This window comes from Myxine glutinosa, chromosome 1, assembly GCF_964187855.1.
Source record: "Myxine glutinosa chromosome 1, kmMyxGlut1.1, whole genome shotgun sequence".
In the NCBI taxonomy this organism is placed as follows: Eukaryota; Metazoa; Chordata; class Myxini; order Myxiniformes; family Myxinidae; genus Myxine; species Myxine glutinosa.
In genome coordinates this window covers 127,380,598-127,400,845 of record NC_136261.1, presented here as the reverse complement: position 1 = coordinate 127,400,845, position 20,248 = coordinate 127,380,598, and the positions used below count along the sequence as shown (strand labels likewise).

Sequence of the window (20,248 nt, the reverse complement as noted above, 5' to 3'; positions counted from 1 at the left end):
CAAATTTCAACGCTGGCCTCAAAGGCATATGTCAAGTTGGCTTCCTCTTCAAATTCCTGTTCTTCCTTAGTGCTCCTCAACTCTTTACAATATACAAGGCATCCGTGAGAGGTTCCCTGCATTATGTTTTCTCACTTTGGGCCTCTACCCCCTCACATCATATCTGGCACTTATTACCTCCGTCACCAAAGGTGGATGGAGGTTATGTTTTCACCTCTGTCTGTCCGTTTGTGAACAAAATATCTCAAAACGTTGTTGCCGGATTCGGACGAAATTTGGCAGAGATGTAGCGTATGTGACAACGACGAAATGATTAGATTTTGGTGAGGATTTGGATCCGGCTACTAGAATTCTTGAAAAGGATTCTTCACCATTGGGAGATAGGGCCAAAAACAACACGTAGCAGGATTTCTCAAAAAGTTGTAGACAGATGATTTTGATTAAATGTGATTCTGTTTTGTGATTTCCTGGTCTACTCTAGGATACAAAACGTAAACTGTTCACCTGACAGAGGTATGCTCTCCACTGAGTGCCGTTCTCGTTTGCGTATGTGATAACCACTCCTTTGCTCCCACCGGTGAAACAATCTTGCAGCTTCTGTCCAGTCCTTTTCCTCACTTCATCCTTACCTTTATATCAAATCCTATGTTCATTTCTCAGCATTTCTACTCTTCCTAGCTTTCGTCTTGTTTTTCTTCTACTTACTTGACCTACCCTTCCCACTGTCGCTCTTTACGCTCCTCTGCCCTCTGCGTTTCCGCTCATCCATGGGCATAGATATTGTTACTTAAAAACACTGAGGGTGGAGGAGGTGATTGCAGCAGGGAAATATTTGTGGATATATCACTGAGAAAGTATTTGTCTGCTATTTGCTCTTTCCTCTCCACCCATAAAGTTGTTTTGTGACCTTCTCACCCTCTGTTTACTCAGCTTTTTACAAGCTTAGATGCAAGAACATTTTATGAGAGGACCTTTACCATCCTCCACCATCATGCAGCCTGGAGCTTTGAAATCAGGAATGTTGCACAAATGTCTTTATCTTTTTTTCCACCCGTGTCGGAAACTTCCTCGAAGGCATATGAACTATCTCGTGTTTTTTTTGTTTTTTTGAAGTTGCAGGTGTTTGCGCTTGTGTACATCATGCGTTTAAAAAAAACTTTTCCAGATAATTGAGACTCATATTGAAGTGTACTTGTTTTCTCTCGTAAATCCTCCTCTGGTTCATGTTTTTCCACCAAGGCAGCCCGAGGAAGGCATTTTTAAGATGCTAAGAATTACTTCCTTGCTTCAAAGGTATCTACATACCCTGTTTGTTATGCTTTGATGATTAATCACCACTTGCGATTGGTCATTAATGATTTCCAGGTTTTGTTTAATGTAATATTGGTAGTGTAACACACCAGGTTTTGTTTAATGTAATATTGGTAGTGTAACACACCAGGTTTTGTTTAATGTAATATTGGTAGTGTAACACACCAGGTTTTGTTTAATGTAATATTGGTAGTGTGTTACGTGGTCCTCCCGGTAACTACCTGGTCTCGGTGACCCCCGGACCGTGGGAGGAACCCCGCCAGAAAGATATATGATTTATACGCTTTCGCAACACAATCAACATGAAAGACACAAACAATTCAAGTCAATAGGAAACCCCCACACCAAGGATCCGGATTAATGGATAATATATTCCCAATCAATCAACAATTTAATCAACCCTCAATCAACAACATTACTAAGATGTAAACTCATCAACAATAGCTCTAAGATGGCCATCTTATACATTCCTCACGTGAGCCCCACTCACGACTCCCTCCATGGTCAATGTCTCTCACACTGTCTCTGTACTCCTGTAGTTCGATCTCCGCACGTGGGCGGTTGAACGGACCCTTCCTGACGTGCTTCCACCGTGCACGTCCCGTACCGGGAACAGCTGCTGCCGCGGGCACCTCCTCGGCAGCCCACCGAGGTCGGTGCTCGTGGTCGCGGCTTCGGGGCTCGCAAAGCGTGCGAGGCCCAAGGCGCCTGCCGTACGCGTCCTTGTAGACGTTGAGGTAAACGGTGCCGGACGCTGGGTTCCGTGCAGGAACCCACGGCAATTTGACGCGTAACCGGTAATGACCCCGCGCCGGTAACTCCTCTCGCCAGACGGGCTTTTCAAACGCAGCGTTCCCAATGCTGATCGATATCGACACCGCTCGCGTCGGAGCTGGGCGAGGAAGAGGAAGATGGCCGCTTTCTCCCGGACCTCGTGTCTTTTTTCCCTCCGTTTCTGGTCTCCTTTTCCCCAGAAGGGCTCCTGACCCTTTAATCACAACAACCTTTAATCGACTACACATTAATAAGCAAAGGCCTGAATAGTAATTCACATAAATTCACATAAATCCGTAACTTTGTTTAATGTAATATTGGTAGTGTAACACACCAGATTTTGTTTAATGTAATATTGGTAGTGTAACACCAGGTTTTGTTTAATGTAATATTGGTAGTGTAACACACCAGGTTTTGTTTAATGTAATATTGGTAGTGTAACACACCAGGTTTTGTTTAATGTAATATTGGTAGTGTAACACACCAGGTTTTGTTTAATGTAATATTGGTAGTGTAACACACCAGGTTTTGTTTAATGTAATATTGGTAGTGTAAGACACCAGGTTTTGTTTAATGTAATATTGGTAGTGTAACACACCTGGTTTTGTTTAATGTAATTTTAGTAGTGTAACACACCAGGTTTTGTTTAATGTAATATTGGTAGTGTAACACACGAGGTTTTGTTTAATGTAATATTAGTAGTGTAACACACCAGGTTTTGTTTAATGTAATATTGGTAGTGTAACACACCTGGTTTTGTTTAATGTAATTTTAGTAGTGTAACACACCAGGTTTTGTTTAATGTAATATTGGTAGTGTAACACACGAGGTTTTGTTTAATGTAATATTAGTAGTGTAACACACCAGGTTTTGTTTAATGTAATATTGGTAGTGTAACACACCAGGTTTTGTTTAATGTAATATTGGTAGTGTAACACACCAGATTTTGTTTAATGTAATATTGGTAGTGTGACACACCAGGTTTTGTTTAATGTAATATTGGTAGTGTAACACACCAGGTTTTGTTTAATGTAATATTGGTAGTGTAACACACCAGATTTTGTTTAATGTAATATTGGTAGTGTAACACACCAGGTTTTGTTTAATGTAATATTGGTAGTGTAACACACCAGGTTTTGTTTAATGTAATATTGGTAGTGTAACACACCAGATTTTGTTTAATGTAATATTGGTAGTGTGACACACCAGGTTTTGTTTAATGTAATATTGGTAGTGTAACACACCAGGTTTTGTTTAATGTAATATTGGTAGTGTAACACACCAGATTTTGTTTAATGTAATATTGGTAGTGTAACACACCAGGTTTTGTTTAATGTAATATTGGTAGTGTAACACACCAGGTTTTGTTTAATGTAATATTGGTAGTGTAACACACCAGGTTTTGTTTAATGTAGTATTGGTAGTGTAACACACCAGGTTTTGTTTAATGTAATATTGGTAGTGTAACACACCAGCAGAGGACGCTGCAGCGTGCAGATTGTGAATCATGCTTCGTGACGTTGCTCGGCCTCTGGGAGGAAACTGCTGCAGGCATTGCTTTGTGTGGCCTTCCGTTTCTGTACTTGTATACTGTATCCACTGTACATCTGTCTCTTTGAAATCCAATTTTGTATCTAAATATTTGGCAATGCCATTTGAGAAGGCAAGGTATCAACGTTGATGCTGACTTCCAAATAGGCTGATGTCAGGCTTTTTATTTAATTTGCATTCGGTGATGCTTGGAGCAATTTCCATTACGTCTTTGTTTGGCACTCACTTTTACTTTACCTGGCTGTAAACTTTCATAGATGTTGCTAAACAACTCGTATTAGTTAATGGAATATAATTTAAGCGACTATGAACAGGAATTTTTGTTATCCCATAAACATATAAAGCATTTCGACCCTTGAAACAAATGGCTGCTTCCTTCAGCTCTTTATCACTTCCACTCAAAGTCGAAACGATGTGGCTAAATATATACAAAAAGTTTAATTTTGGTACACCAGAATCCAGCAGATATGTGAGCCACCCAAGAGCTGGAGCAATGCGGTTGTTGCAGTGGTAAAGTGGGTTTGCGTGGAAAACGGCACAGATTGTATGGCATGGCAGTGGACAATTTACAACGCTAAAGAATGACCGCCACATTGTTTGTAAGCTTTACGGATGATCTTGGCACCGGTGGTATCCTTGCCGACTGCACACGGGAGTCGGGTGGCCCCAAGTCCTGCGTGTAGCAGATGGAGACGGCAGATTGTCACGCGACTTGTCCAAGTTGCGTGCCAAGTCATGTTTACGTGCTCACCCTTCTGGTGCTTTGTTTGGTGATCACACAGCTCCTCTGCTTGAGTGCAGCAGCCTGCATACTCCAATGAGACCATCACTATGCTTTCGCTCGTCAATTTATCTTTCTTTTGCAGTCATATGCATCCCCCTCGGGCCTCCCTTTCCCGAACGCCAAAGCAAGCCACTCGTGAGACTAAGGTTACCCGAAGATCTTTAGGTCACATTCTGGAAACGACAGCACCGATGCGCACTTAATTATTCCTTGGAACATGTGCAGAACTTGGAAAAGATCTCGCAGGAAAGGAACTGCAGTTCCTCTTTTATGAGAAGTGAGGGGAATTTCCAGGAGCGATGGGGCAGCGAGGTTTTCATGCGTCACCGACATAAAGAAAATGCCTGAAGCTGCGGTTTCTGTGGCAACTCTCCTCATTCAAAGACGTCGCATAGTGGCTGCCACTGGCTCGCCCCCGCAGTCTCGATAGGCAGAGCAGGCCATGTGGAGCCGGATGCGTTATCACTCGTCGGCAAAAACGTGACTAAATTAGTTCCCTTTCCAAGTGTGGGGGCGACGGCCTCTGGAAGTGGAAGGAGGGGTTCGGTGAAACCTGCAAGTGTTTATTGCTGTGCAAAGCCGTTGGAAAATCCTCTGTGGTTTGCATTAGCAAAGTAATAGATTAATATACACGGTGCTGTCATTGCTGCTTTCCAGCTTGACAGGAGATGATTGGAGTAAGGAAGGCACCGACGAACTCTCTTCTGAACGACTATTATTACCTCCGCCACCAAACGTGGATGGAGGTTGTGCTTTCACCCATGGCTGTCCGTCTGTCCGTTTGTGAACAAAATATCTCGAATAGTTGTGGACGGATTCGGACGAAATTTGTCAGCTGTGTAGTGTATGTGACGCCGACGAAACGATCAGATTTTGGTGAAGATCCGGATCCGGCTAGTAGAATTTTTTACAGTGATTCTTCACCATTGGGAGATCGGACCAAAAACGATACATAGCAGGATATCTCAAAAAGTTGCGGACGGACTTGGACGAAACTTGTTGGACCGGTTGGGTGTCTGACGAGGACGATTCGATTCGATTTTGGTGAAGATCTGAATATGGATTCGGATACAAGAATATATGTTTTTAAGTGATTCTTCACCATGATATATGCAGGATATCTCAAAAAGTTGTGGATAGATGATTTTGATCAAATGTGATTCTGTATTGTGATTTTCTGGTCTACTTTGGGATTGAAAACGTAAACTGTCCACCTTGCGGAGGTATATGCTCCCTACTGAGTGCCGTCCTAGTCGTTCTTGTTGTATTCCTAGCAATCGCTTTTCCATCTTCATCACCCTGTTGCATCCCCTTTCCGCTTCCTTGCATGGAATAGCCACTTGTGCGAGGTCGTGGAAACTGGAACACCGGGCGTGACCCTGCATCTGTCCCAACCATTACTTGAAACTACGCACAGTCAACTTCCGACAGTTAAATTTAAAAAGAGCATTCTACGAACAGTGCAAATGAATGGATACAATGAGCATCATTGATGTTTGCTGCAAAAGGATTTGGTAGACGTGTATTTATAGCGGTTGGACACAAATATTTGTGTTCATGTGCACCACCCATGTGCTTTGAATTGGATCATTGGTACTTAGCTGGAAATGAGAAGTTTACTTGTTTGAATCATGGCACCTCTCTCCCTGTGGGTCTTGGTGTGTTCCGTTATATAATGGCTGAGTATGTACTTTTTGGAGTGCATTGCATTTCCTTTTAAAATTTGATTGATTGAGGAAAAAAAAAATACGTATTCTTATTCGTCGTGACCTGTACATTGTTTATTGGGCACAATGTACAGGTTGATCTCACTGTGCTTTGTTCCAATTCACATGTTATCTATGCTTTTGGAAAGGAGTGAGGGGAAATTGAGAAAAGGAGGAAGGGAAGAGATGTTAATTGAGAGAATAATAATGAAATAATTAATTATGCAGAGGAGCTGGTGTGGAAAAGGACAGGAAGTTGGGAGGAAATGGGAAAGTGAGTGTGCATGGAGTTTTGCAGCAGGGCTTGGGTGGGTTGTAATATGCCATTTTTTCTTACTTTACATGCAGATGCTCTTTGGCTACTATCTATATATTAAATGCATATTTGACTATAATTAATTAATTAATACTGCCTGCTGGTTGCATAAATTAATGAGACTCAGTCCTGACATTCATATTGTACCCCAGTAAGTTAAGTCAGGAGTTTTGGAGTTTGACCAAGGCATCAGCAAACACTTGCCAACTCTTTTCAAAAGATACAATGAGATCTTTAACGTCCACGAGCGTATGCTAGCAGCCGGGATGACTGTTCCTGGAAACTGACTCAAAGTACAGCAGTTATGTGATGTTTGTCATATGGCAGAGTTGCACTCTGTAGGCGTTTAGATTTTTTCGAGTACGAGTGCCATGCATTATGGGAATTTGGCTTGCTTAAAGTTACTGCCCTCAGGTTTTGCTAAAAGGGACTTCGTTATAAATGTATCTCTACTAAAGACACTTTCATTATTATATATTTTTGGGTGACTGTTGCTTATGGGACCTCATTTTCCTTGTTGCGACGTCAATATTAAAGTGATAAGTATTTTGGAACAATAACCATTTGTCATGTGCTGGTATTTGTCCAAAAGACAATGCCTGACTCACTTGATTGAGTCCTGTGACTGCATTTGCAGCTTGCAGGTTTTCATTCTTGGATAACCTGCAGCCTTATGATGGCCTTACGAGTGACAAACATTGAGTAATCATTCTAATAGAGTCCATGTATAATACATGTTTGCGTGCAATGAAGCTAAAAGGCCTCCCGGGATGGAGTGTCATACTTTACCTTACTTGGCAGTTCATGCCGCCCACCGAACTCACTCAGGGCATGTTTACAGCAAACCTTGACTTATTCCAAAATGAAGGAACCTCCAATTAGTGTAGCTTCCCAACAAGCAAAGACTATAAAGTGGAGCCTCGCCTAGCTGATGGTGCCTTTATTTTTGAATATTATCTTGCAATTGTAGCTTGTAATTGTCCCGGTGTGTACCCCGGTTTAGAATAGGTACGCCGTATCCCTGCGCATCGTAAGAGGCGACCAAGGGTTGGCGTCAGGAAGGGCATCCGGCCATAAAAATATTGCCTCAAAACAGGGAACCATGATTGTCATGGGGCCCGCAAGGCTAACCCCCGCTCCAGCGGGGAAAATGGCCTTAAAACGATCATTCATTCATTCATATTCATTCAATTGCAGCCAGTTTTTTGCGAACATTATTTTGACGGCCAATGATGGTGGAAAGTCCAGCCGTGAAGTTGCTTTTGCATTCATTCCAAATTGCCATGAGTAGGTAGTTAGGTGGCGAGATATATGCGGAGCCGGATTGGAGTTTGCAGACCTGCTTTTCCCATTCATCAAGTTTCAAGATAATTTGGATGAGAAATGGACACCGAACGGTTGCCCAATCCCAAAACATCTCTGCAGGCTCTACCAGTTTAGCCATTGCTGTATTTTATTTCTGAATGGCTGTGCATGGCGTGAACACAAATCGTACCCACACAGTCATCCCTCTTCGCTCTGCTATATACCGAAATGGTCAATGGGACCGTTAAGGGATGCTATAAACACAAGTCAAGAGGGGTCAGTTGAATGTTTCGGTTGTGCTAAAGGAAATTCCACCATCAGAAATGTGTTTTATGAAGCCTCATTTGTGAACAACTTCATCTCCTTCTTTGCTTCCATTTTGCACCTGAAGTACTTTGCACACGACAGAATATGCTTTCTCTCCAACTCACTCAAACCTCGTTTGAGCATGCTAAATTCACTAGATTTTAGCGACTCAACCCTGCCATTGATATTGTCCCCCAGTAGTCACTACGTGCATATAATGATTTACGTGTGACGTGCTTCCTCGAAACAAGCCGGGTGATGGCTTGGGATCCTAGGATCCTGGGTTCGAATCCCGGTCGATCGCTGAATTTAACACCAGGGGGGTTGACTCAGCCTGTCATCCTTCCGAGGTCGGCAAATTGAGTACCAGTTCACTGGTAATTATTCTCTGTGTGTCGCAAGAGGCGACTAACAGGGTTGGCAGCAGGAAGGGCATCCGGCCATAAAACATTGCTTCAAAAAAGGGGACCACGGTGCCCGAAAAAGACCAACCCCTGCTCTGCTGGGGGAAAATGGCCTGTAAAGGTGGTCATACTTCCTCAAAACAAACTCATCTGGCCTGTCATTACATAAACGATTTGCTGCTGTCTTGGATGGCCATTGGCCATTCTGGCTGGGTCCACTTGGATGATAATACTGTGTACTATAAACAGGCCTATATATTTTAAATTCAGACATCAGTGAAATCGATGATCAGAGACTGCAACTTGGTCAGTTCAATCGCTCTTTTGCTCAATATCAACTCCTAACATATTCCTAATTTTGCTGACTTTAAACCGTGGTATTTTTGTACACCGTTTAAGTCGACAATCAAATGATGGCAGTTACTGCAGAGCTCAGGGTTCTGTTTATTTGACCCCTTTCAGATATAGAATGTTTAGCCAAAAATGAAAGCTGTTCATCAACGTGCAGCAAGTGCTAACCAAGGCAATGATGGCTGATCACAAAATATATTAAAATTCGGTATTCCACAAATGTATTAGGATTAGATTAAAGCACCACAATTATGTGCAGGGTCTTCGTGTCTGTCATCTCTGCTATTTTAATGGTAATTGTAAATGAGATGTCAAATTGAATGCAGAGAGGGGATATAAAAGTGAGGTAACAGAGGGTACCAACGCATCTACTGGTGGTGGTGGTGGTTCGTGTGCAGCCACCCAGCTGCTGGTTGCATCATTTCTGTGGGCAAGTCTGCCACTGATGCAATGTCTCTCTGTAACCGGTTATCTGGTACTCATTTTGCCGACCTGGCAAGGATGACAGGCTGAGTCAACCCCACCTGGCGTTAATTCAACGGGATTTGAAACCGGGACCTTCAGATCCCAAGCCCGCCACCCCAACCATCAGGCCAACAGCAGGAAAAGAGGAGGGGAGGAAACACTGTAACCTGCAAATAAGAGGGTTGGGTTAGGTAAGGTTAATGGAGTATAAATTATCATGGGTCAGGATGGGGGATTGTACTCGTATGAGATGCTGGTGCACCGCTTGCTTTGTAGCCCTGAGGGAAGAGTACGATTGAGCGACTTCCGGAAGGCATTTCTACAAAGAGGAACAAAAAGAGTGGAGGTGAATGGCAAGCCTGGATTTTGCAAGTTTGACCTAGAATGGGGTAATGGAAGAATGTGTGTATCCTGGAGGTACTGGGGAGGGTCTGATGGCTGAGAGGGCAGAAGGAACAAGATCGGAATGTGTTTTAAAGAAAGAAAGAAAGAAAGAAAAAACAGAGGCCTCTGCCCTGCCTGTGAGGTGAGAGCAATAGATGTTGGCCACATTGTGGGAAATTCCAAAAATGTTGAGAGCTTTAAATTCCACTTAATCCAGAAGACGGAGATAGGATGCTGGTGTGCTAACCCACAGGGGAGAGCAGTATTCCATTGAGCTCCAACCAAAGGCCTTTTAGCCTGTGAATAATACAAATTTTAAAGGAATGAGTTATAACAACGGAGAATGCCCAGTCTGCAGCTAGCTTTGGATGCTATATGTAATCAGACCAGGAAAGGTCATGGTTGTTTGTGAGGTTTAGAAGTTCAAGAGACTCCACCGCCTCTGGTAGCTGACCATGGAGCGACAGAGTGAGGCAGAGATTTTCCATCATTGAAGGACACGTTGCATTTAACAGACCAGCATCTAATCTGTTTGAGATTAGCAGAGTGACGCAGCTGCTGTCTATCTCTCAGTAGGCTGGGGGGATTATAGAGTAATCTGCAAAAAGGTAGAGAGGTTTTACCAGAGCATCGGAGAGGTCATTCATGTGAATGAGTAACAAGACTGGGCCCAAAACACTGCCTTGGGACACTCCAGGTTTCCACTAGGAGAGGAGAGGTTTCCATTGCTAGCGACGTGTTAACTGCATGAGTGGATGAAGTCAGAAAGACAGGTATGAAGGAGGCCTTGTATGCCACAGGCAGCTGGCTGTGCAAATAGAGCAGGATGCCAGACTGTCGAATGTCTGAGAAGTGTCCAGTGAGGAAATGCATGAACATTAAACGACGATGACGTAATGGGCCAAGATTGAAAAAGTATGGGTGGCAAGACCTGAAGAAGAAAAACATAATATAAGGGAATTAATAAATCACAAAACTATAGTATTTTGGGGGAGACGAAAGGGTAAAAAATATTTCGTTGCAAAGTTGAAGTCTGTCAATCTTCATTTTTTTCCCATCTCTCCAGTAATTCAATATTTGAATCGCTTAAATGAATTCAATATTCACACCTTCAACAAATTATGTAACAACTTCCTTGGCTCAAAAAGCATGATTATGGACTGGCCAAGTTGATTACTGCAGAGAAAATGCAGTTGTTTTTAATCTATTGCAATGCCAGATATGATGGATATTTTTTCATTGCGGAGCGATTTTCTTTTTTATATTATTAAATTGATATATATGGGAAAATGACATGCCCAGACCAGGAATCTAACCCAAGTCCTCTGGAAAACGGTACCAGTGCTCTGCCATCTGAGCTATCTGGGCGACCCTGACTGAGCATGCAATTTTCCCACACATATGATTGCCACTCTTTCCGTCAATGCTTCCGGGGCACTCGCTGCCAACCATAGGAGCACCAACTGCTTGAACATGAGAGGGTCTTAGTCCAATGGGGAGACAAATCCATGTCCTCTATTATAAGCACCACAGGGGGCGTAGTGATGCAATTTGATTAATGAACAGGATTAAATAATTAAATTGATATATGTGGAAAAATTATGCAGTCCTGACAGCCCAGACCAGGAATCCTGATAGCGGTTCTGTTCGTTAATCGAATTGCTTCACTACGCCCCCCAGTGCTGTTTATAACAGAGGACATGGATTTGTTCCCCCATTGGAGGAAGACCCTCTCGTGTTCAAGCAGTTGGTGCTCCTATGGTTGGCAGCGAGTGCCCCGGAAGCATTGACGGAAAGAGTGGCAATCATATGTGTGGGAAAATTGCATGCTCAGTCAGGGTCGCCCAGATAGCTCAGATGGCAGAGCACTGGTACCGTTTTCCAGAGGATCTGGGTTTGATTCCTGGTCTGGGAATGTAATTTTCCCACATATATCAATCTAATTATTTAATCCGGTTCTTTTTTCTGTATTACTTTCCTCAATAATGGATGATATTCATTTATTATATTCAGTTTATTGTTTGTACTAGCCAGACAATAGTACCTGACAAGTATAGCTTTGCAACAATACATTTGGAGTGCTAAGGTAAAACAAAGAAAACGTAGAGTTAACAAAGAGAGTCATTTTTGTTAGTCGTGTTTGCGATACTGCTGCCATCTTTATATTGTTAAATGTTGCTCTCATTTGAATGTATCGGTGCTCTGTTGCTATCATTTCTGTCGTCCATGCATGATGAGCGTATTTCATTGATCAAATGTCACCCTCTCTTTTCAGGGCTGAGTTCAGCCACCGCGAAGGCTCCGCCACACTTTAAACTGGTCCGGCCTACCCTGAGCCCGGTGGTAAGCATGGCAACACTTCATGGCCGCTACAACACGTTTTGAGAATATCTACCTTGATGCTGCTTCCCAGAGTTGCTGCAGCATATTTTAGGAGTTTGGCCAATAGCTCATGTATTTTTACATATATAACTTTAACTTCCATGGTAGAGCGTAAAGGCTGAATTCCAGGAAAGTCTTCCTTTAACTTGCCTCCAGCTCTTCCCCATCCTACCTTTAACCCCAACACCAATGCACCGCCGTTCTCATCATGATGCCTCTGCTCATGCTGTGAGGCTAGGTGTACTTTGTGCACCCTGCAGTGTGCTGTCCCCTGGGCATATGCTAGGGGCTCATTTTGCAATCTATTAAAGCCTGCACTCCTACTGTTTCACCACCGGTAAATTGTCTTGTTCAATACTGTTCATTGTTTACCTGATGTGGTGGGGGTTTCTTTCTTCTTTCTTACTTTTTCTCCCTCTTCCTTTACTCCGTTAGCTTTCCCTGTTCGTGTGTTTTAATGTCTAAAGGAGCGTGGTGTTTGCACCATTTTAAATGATTTTGTAAAAGCCAAAATATATGGTATTTCCAATAAAAGTCATGCTCAAGAAGCAAGGAGGAGCAAATGAGAATGCAGAATGTCCAAAGCCAAAGGGTTCAAAAGAATGAAAAATAACTTTATTTTTCCCTACAATATTTCTATAGAATGGTAAAAGATATTTGAAATAAAAAAACCAAAACTTCTATAAATGGCTCCTGGGGAGCTTGTAAATATATCCGATGACCACAATGTTAGGAGACCACAATGACGTCAACATAGCATCTGGGATTTGAAACTGGAATTTGAGTATCATGACTTGTGTGCTCACTGGGGATGGCAAACAGATCAACCTTTTGTCAGGTGAGCAATTGTTCTGCATGAAACTTTGTTTGGTTATGTGCATTTTGTACACCAATCATACATCGATTTCCTCATGAACTGTGTTGGACAGAGCATGTTAACATTGCACTTATTCCCATAGTCACACCACGTTTGGGCACAAAGTTCCCCACAGGGGTTCTTCGAGGCCCTGCGGCTGTGTTTGGGACCTGGTGATTAGAGCTGGGGGTGGTCTGACCTTTGTGGCCCTGCTGAAGATGCTGGAATGGCTTGGTGGTACCCCTCCTGCCACTACTCTGCTATTCCCGTCACATCACCAGGCTTTGTCACCAAAGGCTGGTGTTGCCGATTTATTGATTGAATTCCTCCCTCCACTGTGTCGCTGGTGATAGCTGGGCCGCAGAGGGTTTTTTGGCAACTCTCACTGGCCTTTGTCCCCATCATGCTGGTTCACTCCTAATGTACTAATCTCGGTCCTTACCACTGGCAGTACCTTTAAATCGTCACTTCACACTTCCTGCTGTCTATTTGCAGCCACTGGCAAAAGCTTCTGCATTTATTTTCATTGTCTTGCATTTTATACTTCAAAACATTTAGCAGCTCAACCACTGGACAAAGTGTTGCAAATTATTACTTTATGTCTTGATATATATATTGTTGCGGTTTTGAGAGTGTGAATATAACATCATTAAAGGTTAACGGTTTGCCCCCATAGTTAGTCCACAAGCAACACGTAGGCCCATTTGGGATACTAGGGCGTGCCCGTACGTGGGTGCCCGTTCCTTGCCCAAAAAAAAAAAAAAAAAAAAATTTCCAAATTTAAATCAAGTTTACCTCCCTGTCTTTGCTAGGCATGACATTCGATGCCATTGACCATTGCCACTCCTACGCCACGGTGAGGCGACAGGGTAGGATTTGTAGGAGACCTGAAAGTGCAGTGTCAGTATGTATTCCATGTTCGAATTGTTTTAGTTTTAAAATAGAAAAAAAAAAAAAAGGGTTGCAAAGCATATCACCAAATTGAAACAGAATTGAAACAGAGCAGAATTCTTTATTATTATTATTACTACAAATTATTACAAATTATTACATTACAAATTTTATTCGTTAATGTTAATTCCCTGCCATCACCCTCTGCCATCACCCTCTGCCATCACCCTCTGCCATCACCCTCCCATCACCCTGCCATCACCCTCCCATATCACCCTGCCCCATCACCCTGCCCCATCACCCTGCCCCATCACCCTCCCATCTCCCTCCCATCACCCTGCCATCACCCTCCCATCACCCTCCCATCTCCCTCCCACCACCCTCTGCCATCACCCTCTGCCATCACCCTCTGCCATCACCCTCTGCCATCACCCTGCCATCACCCTCCCATCACCCTGCCATCACCCTCCCATCACCCTGCCCCATCACCCTGCCCCATCACTCTCCCCCATCACCCTCCCATCTCCCTCCCATCACCCTGCCATCACCCTCCCATCACCCTCCCATCACCCTGCCATCACCCTCCCTTAACTCATCTTACTTAACTTAACATCACCCTCCCTTAATATTACATTAACAATTTTAATCATTACAAAATTTACAAATTTCATTACAAATAACAAATTACAAAAAATTATCACCAAATTGAAACAGAATTGAAACAGAGCAGAATTCTTTTCGAAACAATTTTTCTTCAATAAACAAAGAATAATAAAAATTGTCTACATGTACATTGTACACACCTTTATGTCGTTATCACCTCTTCATAAACAACATTGCAGAGGAAACGGCGCTTCTTCTTTGTTGCCTCGTCCTGGGCAAGAATGCGGAGGCTGCTGGATCTGCCAACCCTACAGGCCGCCACGTAGAACTGACAATGGCTGAAGAAGTCTCTTGGGCAGAAGATCCCAACATGGTGTAGCGACTGGCAAAAGAAGTTGTGCACTTTTTTTGATGAATTCTTTTCGAAACAATTTTTCTTCAAGCAATAAATAAATAATAAAAATTGTCCACATGTACACACCTGTATGTCGTTAGCAGCTCTTCATAAACAACATTGCTGAGGAAACGGCACTTCTCCAGGAGATCCTAACATGGTGTACGACTGCCAAAAAAAGTTGTGCACGTTTTTTTGAAGAATTATTTTCGAAACAATTATTCTTCAATAAATAAATAATAATAAAAATTGTCCACATGTACACACCTGTATCTCGTTAGCAGCTCTTCATAAACAACATTGCTGAGGGAACGGCGCTTCTTCTTTGTTTCCTCGTCCAGGGCAAGAATGCGGAGGCTGCTGGATCTGCCAACCCTACAGGCCGCCACGTAGAACTGACAATGGCTGAAGAAGTCTCTTGGGCAGAAGATCCCAACATGGTGTAGCGACTGCCAAAATAAGTTGTGCACTTTTTTTGATGAATTCTTTTCGAAACAATTGTTCTTCAATCAATAAATAAGTAATAAAAAGTGTCCACATGTACACACCTGTATCTCGTTAGCAGCTCTTCATAAACAACATTGCTGAGGAAACGGCACTTCTCCAGGAGATCCTAACATGGTGTACGACTGCCAAAAAAAGTTGTGCACGTTTTTTTGAAGAATTATTTTCGAAACAATTATTCTTCAATAAATAAATAATAATAAAAATTGTCTACATGTACATTGTACACACCTTTATGTCGTTAGCACCTCTTCATAAACAACATTGCTGAGGAAACGGCGCTTCTTCTTTGTTTCCTCGTCCAGGGCAAGAATGCGGAGGCTGCTGGATCTGCCAACCCTACTGGCCGCCACGTAGAACTGACCATGGCTGAAGAAGTCTCTTGTGCAGAAGATCCCAACATGGTGTAGCGACTGTCCTTGGGATTTATTCACAGTCATGGCAAAGCAGGGTCGTACCGGAAACTGCCGACGCCGCAGAGTGAACGGGAACATGTTGTCAGATGGACTCACGGTTATGCGTGGAATGAGCAATGTGCGTCCAGAATTGACACCCATCACAGATTGTGCAACCAACAGATTTGGAAGGATCTGAAGAATGATGTACCTTGAGCCATTGCAGTGCCCGCTTTGCTGGTCGAAGTTTCGCAGCAGCATGATTACCATACCCACCTTGAGAGAGATTCGATGTGGAGGCATACCAGATGGACAGAGGGTGTTCAGGAACTCAGGCGGATACAAATGATCACCCTCAGATTCCGCTGTATCGACGCTACAGCAAACATGTTCCTCCCCTGGAAATATGGTCGTCATGTAGGCATTTACCTGATCGACTTCGGAATTGGTCGGACATAGTATAACACGCTCGCATAGCCACTTGGGGTTGCTAATGTTGTTATGCAAGTCTTCGTACACCCAAGTGACTATCCTGAAGTTTTTCACCTGGAAGAATGAGCGGTTCCCTGAGCTCAATAGCAAATTCACCCTCTTCTGGATTGACAGGAATCTTCCCTTCACCCAGATCCAGCAGGAATTTTGCAAAATCAGATTCGTCCTGTTGTTCTCCAGCACCCTGCATGATCCTCATGTTTACTCTGAGACGAAGTATCTGCACTTTTCTCCACAGGTATGAGCTCTTGAAGCACCTTCCAACTATGTCAATACGGCTACCGTGTGGCACAACAGTAAGGATCTGCCTCCAGTCACCACTGAAAACCATTGTGATGCTGCCAAATGGTTCCTCTGAGCCCCGAAGCCACTGGAATGTTCGATCTGCTGCCTCCAATGCGTGACGATCCATCATTGAAACCTCATCCACCACCATTAGATTAGTCATGCGTATGAGTGCTGCAGTGGTGTCATTTTCACTGATGTTGCAAGTGGACTCATCAGTGAGAATGAGAGGACACTTGGTCCTACTATGGAAGGTGGCCCCTTTAGGCAGCAGAGTAGCTGCAATACCACTTGCAGCAGTTGCAAGAGCCACTTTGCCCATTGCTCGCACTTTGTTGAGTATATGAGACAATGTGAATGTTTTCCCAGTCCCACCACTTGCATCAACTGCAAGCATGCAGCCATGTCCGTGTTCCACACTCCTCATCACTTTATCGACAACAACGCGCTGCTCGTCATTAAGAAGGCACTCTGTTTGAGCGATGTGAGCCTCAAGTTCTCCTATATTGTGCACTGTTTCGTGCTCGATGACGCGCGGAATGCGAGACTGGAAATGAACTGGTTCAGGCTCAGGAAGGCCAAAGGTCTTACTGAGCGAAAAGCCGTGGCACTCAACTTTGTTCCTCAGCTCTAGTAGCACTTCACTCACAATGCGTCCATTTGGTTCATTCACACCTGCTGCACGCATGAAGTCCTCGCACAGCACATACTTGTGCCTTTCCCAGAACTGCACGTGGTTGCCTCTGAGAACGAATATGAGCATGTTGGCAAATACTTCGCGGACTGCAGGGCCAAATGCAATATTTGCAGCCTCTTCCATAACAGAATCCACCTCCTGGTCATTGTCAACGATGCCATATGCAATGCAGGCTGCCAGATAGGTCTCCATGACCCTACCACCAACACGACGGAGATCCTGAAAGCATGTGGGGCCAGGCACGCGGTACAGTAGCATGCGGAGATAGTACAACTCGGCAGTATGTGAGTTGACGGGAATAATGGGGAGCCGCCCAACCGTATCAGCCTTACGGTTATCCTGGAAACTCAGCCTTCTCTTCCGCAATTGAAACCTTTTCCTCAAGTAGGTGAAGTGTTGGAATACATCTGGATATAGAACATGACGCATGTGTGGATGGAGATTCATGGCTTCGAAAAAGGCGGTGAGGGTTGTTGCAGGGGGTCCTGACTCTGCCACGTTCTGTACGGCACCTTCGTCATTGAACGTGATCACCTGCTCATCCTGTAGATGGAGTGCCAGCATCTCGACTGGTGGGTACTTGCTTTGAATGGGGAAATCGTATATGCGCCAGTATCCCTCAGATGCGGTGATGTAACGCCCTAGTTCGTAGCGTGCCACTTCATCATGTCGTAATGCCTCTCGCATCCTCTCATGAGGCTCTAGTCTGACCAGGCACTGGTCCGGGCCCTTTTCAAGGTATTTGTACAGGTACTTGACACAGGTGACAGCACAGACGATCTCAAGGTTGATGTGAGCATCGTACCTGAGGACAATATATGGATTGTAAGGCACAACCCATGCATTGTTAACTAATACGTTAGCACCGCCTCGTATTGTCTTCATGATGGGATCACCAGGTGCTGCTTCTGCCCGTCTTCTGTACAGGGGATAGGAGTCATCAGAGAAGCTTGTCGTTTGTCGTAGGGCTTTGGGATAGTCCTTTGTGCACTTCCGGTCTGCCATGCAAGGGCTCAAGATGTTCCATTCCCCACATGGGCCGTGAATCATGTGTGATGTCACGATACGGTGTAGTTCCGGATTTGTGAGTCTGTCAGGAATCTCAGCAGAGACCACGCGATCGACATCTGCTGGTGTTCTGGGCTTGTCGCGAGGTACCACGGTCAGGAGCATGTGTATATGGGGAAGGTGACGCTTTTGCGTTTCCTTCACCATCACGTAAGCGTCCACATGCCCCAAGATGTCATGCTTGAGGATGTCTGCGAGGAGTGCTTCCACCTTCATATGAAACACCCGGGCGATGATATCAGGTCTTGCATTGGGCGGCTGACCCTCAAAAACCGATTCTTTAATTTCTGGCCACTTTGGGTTGCAGGTGAATGTTAGGAAAAAGTCTGGTTTTCCCTTGACTCGGACTAAAGCCATTGCATCCTGAAACTCTTTGGCATACCAACGTGGCGACCCATAAATTGACGGTGGCAGAATGGTGAGGCGTCCAGGTAGCACCTCAGCATCACTGTTCAACGCATCAACGATGATCTTATACTTTTCTGCCTTAATTGACTTCTGGTTGCAGCGAATCCAATTGAGACGGTGTGACTCAATTTTTGCCATCATGTCGCATACGTACTGCTGTGTCAACTTTCCACCACGAAGCAGTAGATTGAAGTGATGAGTAGGATCACGTACTTGTAGATGGTAGCGGTAGAAAGTTGTTGGCGTTGTCCCTGCCAACTCAGTGTGGTACCCCTGAGAGCCGCAGGGTAGCAGAAGTATGTATGATAGTGGGTCATACGCGGGATGCATGGCGTCTATTGTCTGTAAACCTCCTCCTCTGAGGTGAACAGCGACTGCCAGCCTTCCAAACTGCTCTGTTGTCATTGCCCCTGGAGCAATGACAGCCACATCGCTGTCTGGTGAGGGAAGGTTGACGGTACCATGATGAAGGTCTCGGCGCCGCGTGCGACCTGTTAACACAATATTCAGTTCATTGGCGCTATCATTATGAACCACATACTCAATGGCTGATTTGAATTGCTGGACGTATGGGTTGCACTCATGAATGGCCTGTTGTGCTCTTAGCAAAAACTGCTCATTCAGGCCACTGTTCGAGGTGTGGGCACGACGATAATCCAGCTCATGGGCTGGATCGTGAAAGTAGATCTGAGCAAAGCGTGGGGTACAACCCAGATCGGCAAGAGGAGCACCAATGTAATGGTAAACCTTACCTTGTATGCGCACTCCAGGATTGAAGCCAGGCATACGTATCTCTCGGACACCGATACTTGCCATTGCCAGCGCGTTGTTGTACTGTTTCGCGTGCTTCACAAAGTCCTGGTTAAGGAAAAGGTTTTTAATAGCATCTGGAGGTTGTGATGGAATTGAACCGGGTTTTGGATTCGTAGGATCATGCATAAGATCGACCTTGCCGTGGTTGCAGCAAAATCCTCTTCTCTCCTCATTCCACACCAAAGCAGCACAATGCGAGCATTTAGTGCATTGAAATATTGAGGTCCTGCTCAACGCGTGCCTGTACTCACCATGAAGTACCTCTCGGAAGAAATCGGTATCATCGTATCGAGCAAGGTTGCGATTGTCATGGTGAGTCTGCGCTAGTCTCACACGGTGTACATGCTGATGGCGCAGGGCATCCCTTACTTGCCGGTCTTCTCGCTGGTGAGGGATTTCTTCTGCACGACGCCTTGCCTCGCGTTCAGTGTTGTCTGCGAAGCGAGCAGTCCGTTCTTCATCCGTTTCAGCTGCACGACGCCTTGTCACGCGCGTAACGTCGCGTGTCAAGCGAGCAGCGCGTTCTTCATCCGTTTCTTCTGCACGACGCCTTGTCATGCGTCCAGTGTTGTCTGCCAAGCGAGCAGTCCGTTCTTCATCCGTTTCAGCTGCACGACGTCTTCTCACGCGCGTAACGTCGCGTGTCAGGCGAGCAGCTCGTTCTTCGTCAGATTGCATTGCGCGTGCACGGCGTGCAGCTTCGTTCCTTCGTTCTCGTAAACGACGACTCGATTGGGGCATTGTCTTTATCTACAATCTATCTATAAGATAGACAGTAAGTATATAGACGGTAAGTATAATAT

General features: G+C 44.5%; 1 protein-coding gene across 3 annotated transcripts in view; it reads left to right on the top strand.

Annotated features, from left to right (window-relative positions):
- The window catches only part of GNG7 (G protein subunit gamma 7), a 202,887-nt gene that overhangs the window by 91,911 nt on the left and 90,728 nt on the right, over positions 1-20,248 (top strand). For 2 of the 3 annotated variants that reach the window (XM_068118198.2, XM_068118206.2), the window contains exon 2: positions 11,933-12,000. The exons of the other annotated variant lie outside the window; for it this stretch is intronic. The gene's annotated coding sequence lies outside the window, so the exon portion shown is untranslated. The remainder of the gene's footprint in view (positions 1-11,932; positions 12,001-20,248) is intronic. 3 annotated transcript variants of the gene reach the window in all.